The sequence below is a fragment of the Orycteropus afer genome, unplaced genomic scaffold, assembly GCF_000298275.1.
Source record: "Orycteropus afer afer isolate SDZICR_OR568_19922 unplaced genomic scaffold, OryAfe1.0 scaffold00014, whole genome shotgun sequence".
Taxonomy (NCBI): Eukaryota; Metazoa; Chordata; class Mammalia; order Tubulidentata; family Orycteropodidae; genus Orycteropus; species Orycteropus afer.
In genome coordinates this window covers 6396162-6404377 of record NW_006921601.1, presented here as the reverse complement: position 1 = coordinate 6404377, position 8216 = coordinate 6396162, and the positions used below count along the sequence as shown (strand labels likewise).

Sequence of the window (8216 nt, the reverse complement as noted above, 5' to 3'; positions counted from 1 at the left end):
CTTTGTGGTGGGATGTTGCCCAAGGGGATGCATGTTAAGTGATGCATACCTGTCCTAATATTTACAATACTAGCTAACATCAAGGAGCTCGACTGCTAACCAGAAGGCTGGCAGTTCAAACCCACCAGCCACTCCTCGGAAGGAAGATGGGGCAATCTACTTCTGTAGTGATACTGCCTTAGAAACCCAAGGAGGGGTCGCTATGAGTCGGGTCCGACTCGACGGCATATAACAACAACAACTACGTTCCTGGACGGAATTTTGGTTTAATTGGAATCTTTAATTTAGAGTAAAAGACAATACCTCCACTAGTTACTAACACCACCTACTCAGACAAAGCTCATCCTGCCTGAGATCTTGTAAAACAGTCCAGTTCCTCAAAATCCACGTACAGATTTCTGAGGAAAGGGCTCAGTAAGAATTCAACAAGTGAGAAGAGAAATCTATAGGAGAAGAGAGAGAAAGTAATTCAGTTCAGTACATTCTTCTACAAAGAATTAGGAGACACACTCCCTACTCAAGGAATGCTGGGTGTGATTACAGAAAGGTGATGATAAAGATCAAAAATTTCAGGTTTACCTCTGCTCCTCTGTCTTCTTATCATCCTGGCCACTTTATGGTCCCTATAATATGACTTCTATATCTACCAATCTCCTGAAATTACTTTTTAGAAGGATTCTGAGGCAGACACAGAGATGCACTGCTCAGATGCCTCCTCAAGAAAGGATTTGCTGCCTAGCTACAAGGAATTATGGTTAGCTGGCAGTACTTTCAAGGTCCTCCTCAACCAATGACTGAGGAAAGTGGTAATAGCCACATCACTCTCAGGTCAGACTCCAAAGGATAAGCAAATTTCTGCCCAATTGCAGGAGTCCTCTACCAAGCAATCTTTGCTCCAAAGCTCCTAGTTTTATCAAATCTTATGGTGGTTTGACAGCTCCCTTGCCCAATGCTGCTTCCTCTCCTTTTCTTTGCATGGATGTTTCTCCCCAGTAAACCTTCTGGACTCCTAACTCTGTGTCAGTATCTGCTTCCCGGAGAACCCAATCTACGACAGATAACTTCTGGCCAACTCACTCTCCCAAGTCTCTGACACTTGGCACTTTAGAACATCCCTCGTCTTGGGTTTGCTGTTTTTGTTTTTGTTTTTGTTTTTGGTCCCATGACATACTATTTTCTAAGTTCTTGTTTCTCTACTAAGGTGCCTTTATGGGGTAGTCTCTCTCTCACTTCCCCATATTTCCATTCTTCAACCCTGACATTTCCCAAAGCCCAATTCTCTTAATGTTCTTTTTATTCTGACAACTTCAATTTCCCTCTATTCTAATTATTCTCAAAGCTCACTCTCATCTTGACTTCTCATCTGAGTTCTGCTTTGTATCACTACCCCTAAAGTTGCCTTACATCTAAAAGATCCAAAGAAGAACTCATCACTTTTCTACCCAAAAGAGATTTCACACCTTGATTCTGACTTTAATACCGCCATTTCCTTAACAGCAAAACTACGATGTCTCCTTTCCTTGTGCCTATTTTTCTTATATTTTGTCCTCTTTCTGGCTCTAATTCAGCCCTGGGCAATGCCAACTCCTCTCTCTGCTGAGTGAGCTATTCTGTTAGCTTAAATCTACCCAGAAGAGTGTGAGGCTGAGAAAAACAAGGGCTTCTTGCCCTCAGTAGTAGGTCCCATTCTCCCTTCCCAGGCCCCAACAAAGAGTTTCTACATAGCAACCACTCCCCATTACCTGACCTTGGTAAACACATCAAGCTAACAAGGTTAATTTAGAAGGCTAAACCTCAAAGAATATCAACCGCTACCCCTATGTTTTGCAATGAGGAAACTGAAGCCTAGCAAAAAGCAGTTGCTCACCATGGCCACACAAGTAACAGAGCAGACACAGGTCTCCAGAGTCCTCAACCAGTGCTAGCTCGTGCGCTCGCTCTAGCTCGCTCTCGCGCACACTCACTCTCACTCTCTCTCTCTCTCCTGACACCTTTTTCCTGTTCCTCCAATAATCTTACTTTCCAAATTTTTCACATTGTTTTTAGAAGAATTTCACAAATCCTTTCAGGTTAGTGACAAACGTCTCTTCTTCTAGAAAGCATTCTCTCACCGAACTCTCCCATTTTCCTCTCAGATTAGTCTGGCTCCCCTCCTCTATGCTCCCACAGCACTGTGTACTCCCTTGTTGTTGTTGTTGTTGTTGTTGTTGTTGTGTGCCGTTGAGTCAGGCCTGACTCATAGCGACCCCTCCTTGGTTTCCGAGGCAGTATCACTATGAAAGTAGATTGTACCATCTTCCTTCCGAGGAGTGGCTGGTGGGTTTGAACCACCAGCCTTCTGGTTAGCAGTCAAGTGCCTTAGGCACTATGCTACCAGAGCTCCTGTGTACTCCCTTAGCTCACTATATTTGAATTTCTGGTCTAATCACTCATAAGACCAAGCTCTGTAAGAGCAGACACCATATCTGTTTTGATTCCCATGGCTACCACCCCAACCTAGCATTCACCAACTTACACGGGTTTCACTGCAGCCCCCTAAATGGTTTCCTCATCCTCTAGTCTCTCTCCCCTTTAGTTCATCACACCACATGATCAGTATCATCTTAAAACCATATCTTTGTCATATATGTACCCAAAACCTTTTAACAATTTCCCTCTCTTTATAGGATCAGTTCTGAACTATTCAGTCAACAAAAAAGTAAGAGAGATTAACCACCTATTTTGTATAAGGACATTCAAAGGCATATAAAATTTAGCCCCATTTACCTTTTTTCTTTTCTTTTCTTTCAGCATAGGAATTTATTTCATTATTGGAAGTCCTTGGGAGAGAATATAAGTATCTGTTTTAAGAATTGGGAAGACAGACATGTCTTGTCTTTCTCCAATCTTATTTCTGGATCTCCCAATCTATGAATTTCATGGATAGGTGGGTCAGAGACAAGAAGCTTTTTTTTTTTTTCAGCTTTTTTTAATTGTGATTTGGGTGCAAATTCACTCTCCATACAGCAGTTCACATACACTTTGTCTCACGACATTGATCATAATTCACCACAATGCAACAGCTCCCCTCCCAGTTCCTCCCGACAGTCACCTCTTCCCTGTGTCCACCCCTCCATGCACTCCTGCCCCCTGAGCTGTCTCCCTGTGCATAAGCAGCCCTTCTTTCTCCCATGATTGTTCTAAGGAGTGTATCTACCTCAGATAAATGTTCAACTCCTATGCCTGTCTTTTGTTTGGCTGGAAGCCACAGGAGTGGGTTCATTTCCAGACCTGAAGGGCAGCTAGGGGCCACAGTCTCAGTGGTTTCACCAGGCTCTATCACACCTGCAAACCTAGTACCCCCCCCCTTTTTTTTTCCCAAATGATTTTGAGTTTTGTTCCACATTGTTCTCCCTTTCTATCCAGGATCTCCTACATAGATCCCCCTCCAAGAGGTTGACAGTGGTAGCCGGGCACCATCTAGTTCTTCTGGTCTCATAGTCATATAAGCTGAGGATCGCAAGGTATACTAGTCACTAGGACTAATTCTTTCCATGAATCTTTGGTTTTCTTCATTCTTCTTTGCTTTGGATGAGGAGAGACCCATCGCTGCATCTAGATGGTTGCTTGCAAGCTTTTAAGATCCCAGTTGCTACTCGCCAATGTAGGAGGTTGAACAAAGTTTTGTATAGTATGTTATGCCAATTGAGTTTGTTGTCCCCTGCGACTACGGTCCCAAGCCCACAGGTTCAACTGCTCGGTCCCTCTGGGTAGCTGGCTGTGACCAAGAAGTGACTACAACCTTGTCCTTGTCAGCTCTACTGTACACCTGGGAATTCAGATCATACAAATACACTTATAGGGCCATTGTCTGCCAACCCTATACATGGTCTTGGGTATACTCCCCGCTTCACAGACAAACCTAATAGTTCAGCCTGTCCACCCATCTATCCACCAGTATAGCCATGTTTACCTTCATGACAACACACTACTGTATGTGTAAAAGGGTTCATCTTTGCTGTCTGTACCTCCCATGTACCTCTCTATGTCTTCCTCTTCCTCAATACCACCATGTTGATCACTCACATTTGGTACATTCCCCTTCTCTTCACCCAAATCAATACTAATCTCTATCTATCTAACAATGTTCCTCCCCCTCCCCTCCCACCCCTGGTAACCAACAAAGAAGATTTCCTTCCATAGATAAACCTTTCCTTGGCTTTTACAATAATGGACTAATACAATATTTGTCCTTCTGTGATTGACTTATTTCACTCAGCATAATGTCCTCCAAGTTCATCCACGTTATGCAGTGTTTTGCAGATTCTAGGTTATTCTTTAGGGTTGCATAGTATTCCATTGTGTGTATGTGCCAAAGTTTGGTTATCCATTCCTCAGTTGATAGATACCTAGGTTGTTTCCATCTTTTGGCTATTGTAAATAGTGCTGCAATGAACACAGGTGGCATGTGTCTGTTCTTGTAATGGCTCTCACTTCTTTAGGATATATACCTAGTAATGGAATGGCTGGAGCCCCATTTACCTTGAAATCCTATTTTTCCACTATGCCTCAAAACAAGCATTCTACTAAATCTAGAGTATTTCCAAACTGCAAACCAATACTCCAAGTTCAGGCTCCTACTCTTATCTAAAATGCCACTATCATACTTGTTCCCTTTCTGTTATTATACTGTTTCCTTCAGAAAACAGCGGATGTGCTCCTCCTCCGTGAAACTGTCCTTTTCTACTACTGTCTGATTCTTTACTTTCTATTTCCTTTAAACTTTTACAGTGGCTCTGTCCAATGGAGACATAATGTGAACCACACAAGAAATTTCAAACCTTAAAAAGTTAAAAAAAGAGATGAAATTAATTTTAATAATATATTCAAAATATTATCATTTCAATATATAATCAATATGTAAAAATCACTAAGCAGACATCTTACATTCCTTCTTTCATGCTAAATCATTGAAACCCAGTGTGTATTTTATACTTAAAGAGCATTTCAATTTGGACTAGCCATTTTTCAAGTGCTCAATAGCCACAAGTAGCTAATGGATACCACATTGGACAACACAGTCTACAGCACTGATTTCACACATTCTCTCGAACTTAAACTTATATGTTGCCTTGTTGTAGTCATTTCATGTATTACATGTTCTTTACCAAACCATACACTCTTCAAAGTATGGGACAATTTTCTTTGTTTTTTTCTTTCCCAGAGTGCCTAACAAATGTGCTCAGTAGATACCTTCAAACTCACATGTTTTGTCGATTAATTTTTTCAACATCACTGTCTAGTAAGAAATAAGTGGCTAGTAGATGTTTCTGTAGTCACACATAAAAGTTGTGAGCTCCATCTATTCAATTATGCATGTGGTTATATGCCTTATTATTCCCATTTAACAAATAATCTTAAAGTGCAAGAAGCAAAGCAAACACCCCAACATTACCTAGGTTAAAAAAAAAAAAACTTCAGGATTCTAATCTAGTCCAATCTACTCCAATCAGGTGGTTCATTACAAGACAGTGTTTCTCAAATCATCACTGGCAATGACCAAGAAAGTCACTGAGACTCGAGTCAGCTGCCCACAGCACTTGCTCTCAACTTCAGCGGAACAGCCATCTGGCTGACATCATCACTCTGTGACCACAAAGAACTGATGGGCTGTGCTGCCTGACAAAACAGGTAGTATCCTATCTTCCGGAGCTGCACAGCCAATGAAAATACCTTTGAAAAATGTTTATCCTTATTGTTGTTAGCTGCTGTCAAGATGGTCCCCTGACTCATGGCAATCCCATGCACAAGAGAATTCAGTGCTGCCCTGTCCTCCACCATTCCCATGATAGGTTGTGGATGAGTGGTTTTGGACTAAACCATTGTTATCCATCAGGTTGTCTTTGTTTGGTTTTCAGAAATAGATTGCCAGGCCTTTCTTCCTAGTCCATATTAGTCTAGAAACTTCACTGACAGCAACATGCAAGCCTCCAGTGACAGACAAGTAGGTACACTGGCCAGGAACCGAAGCTGGGTCTCCCCCACGGAAGGCGAGAACTGTACCAGAGTCACCAATTCCTTCTTTATCCCAACGAGCATCTCTTACTCTCGCTAGTACACCATGTCCAAATACACCACTCTCCTGGTCCAAATCAGACTTAGTTATAAAGATCGATATTCATAAAGATGATAAAACAAAGCAAAAGGTACTCTTCCCACTTCATCAGCACAGAATTTCCATGCTGTGGAAAGGGAAGTTGGGCCCGGTGTCAGGGGACAAAGGATGGAAAGACGGTATAAGGCTTAGCAGAGTCCTAAAATGAAAAACTGAGTTTTTCAATATTACAGAAATCCCTCCCTGAAATTGCAAAATCCTTTTATATGAATGTCAAGTACGTGTAGATTTATTCCTAAAAACATTTCCCTCAATGGCTGAGAACTGTCGTTTCAAGTAGATGCAGACTTTGAGTAAAAAAACAAGGAACTTGAAAGTGGGATGAGAAGAAGGAAATATAACAGAAGGCAGAGCAGAAAAGGCGTTTTATGAAATGCAGCCTTGGGTAAGACGAAGGAAGCTGAGGCAAAGGCTACCTTAGGCTTATGTTGGGGGAAGGGAGCAGAGACTTGAGGAAGAGGGACTGAGAAGGCAAGTCAGAAGGCCTGTCAGGTTCTGCTGTGCTCTGGCATGAGGCTAATTATCACAAACGGGAGGGGAACAAGGGTCGATAAAAAAAATCCTCCTGTTGGAAGAGAATGAGAAATACCTACTGAATGATGGCAAAATAAGTACATGAGAAAAGGTCACCCAAAGTCCCTTCCATCTCTAGCTTGCAGTTACTAGGTGTCTCTGGGACTGTAGTGAGACCTCATAGGAAATATGTAATGGGGATCAGGAAAGTTAAGAGCTCTGAGTCATAAGAGCAGAAATGCACTGGCCATTAAGGAGGGCCAGGCACAAAAAAGGTGCCTCACAGTTTACATATTACCTTTAATAAAGCAAAAGTTTATATATATTAAAAAAAAAAAAAAAAAAAACTTCCTAATTATCTCACTGAAAAGTTTCTAGCAAGTAAGGAATGGAAAACGGAAACAATCCAGAACTCATTATCACCACTGTGAGACTTAAAAATGTCTCTGATAGTCTCTTTATTTAAAGAGCTGTCTCTGTTGTTTTATTTCGGTGAAACAGAAAAAAAATATTTAGAAAGACTTTTATAAGGTCACTCATGACTTTAATCCTCTTACCCTATTTTTCAAATAACATTTTTAGTTCCTCAACAGAAAGAACTTTTACCACAGGGGTTATCAGAAACATAACTCAAAAGATTAGAGGAAGGATATTACATGTAACAAATTCACAAGAAATAACCATAGCTTTGTATAAAGTGTCTCACACAATAAAAGCCCTTTACTAAAATAAATAAATAAATAAAAGTCCTTTACTGTAATATGCTTCCTTTATACATGCAACTTTACTCCTGTCATTTGTCATGTGTCATCCGGTCGATTCTAACTCACAGAGAGCCTGTATGACAGCAGAACTGCTCCACAGGGTTTCCTAGTCTGTAATCTTTACAAGACCTGAGCACCAGGTCTTCTCTCACCCAGCGCTGCTAGGTGAGTTCAAACTACTGATCTTTTGATTAGCAACCAAGCGCTTAAACATCACTGACAAAGTTTAAAAAAAAAAAAAAATTAAGACTAAATTCCTGCATAAGAATAGAACACACACTATTATTCACAAGATCCTCCAACCAACTGCAAGGTGAAGAATAGAAGGTATTTAGTTGAAAATCTATTACTGAGAAAATAATAAAGATTTAAACTATCCTACATCTTGTTCCTTATTATGATTATTGTTTTTTATTTAGGCCCTAACTAGAGTGGTAAGCTCTTTTACTTCAAAAGGGCAAAATCAAAATAAACTGTTTCTAAAAACAACAGTAAAAATGTAGAGCCAAAAAGTTTATTTAAAGACATTTCCAGCTCTGACTGCAATTCACACTGCAACCATAATTGCAAAGTACAGTTATAATAGAAGGTGCAAAAATAGCACTAGATTTTGCTATATTTAAAGGGAAAACATTTACTATAACAATAAGAGTATTAATTTTAAGGTACATTTTGATCTCTAAAAGAAACACAACAACCTAGATGTCCAACAACTGAGGAATGGATAACCAAACTTTGGTACATTCACACAATGGAATACTATGCAACGCTAAAGAATAATGTAG

The 8216-nt window shown here is 40.4% G+C and overlaps 1 protein-coding gene across 1 annotated transcript in view; it reads right to left on the bottom strand.

Annotated features, from left to right (window-relative positions):
• The window catches only part of SWAP70 (switching B cell complex subunit SWAP70), an 88284-nt gene that overhangs the window by 70034 nt on the left and 10034 nt on the right, over positions 1 to 8216 (bottom strand). The gene's annotated exons all lie outside the window — the stretch shown is intronic.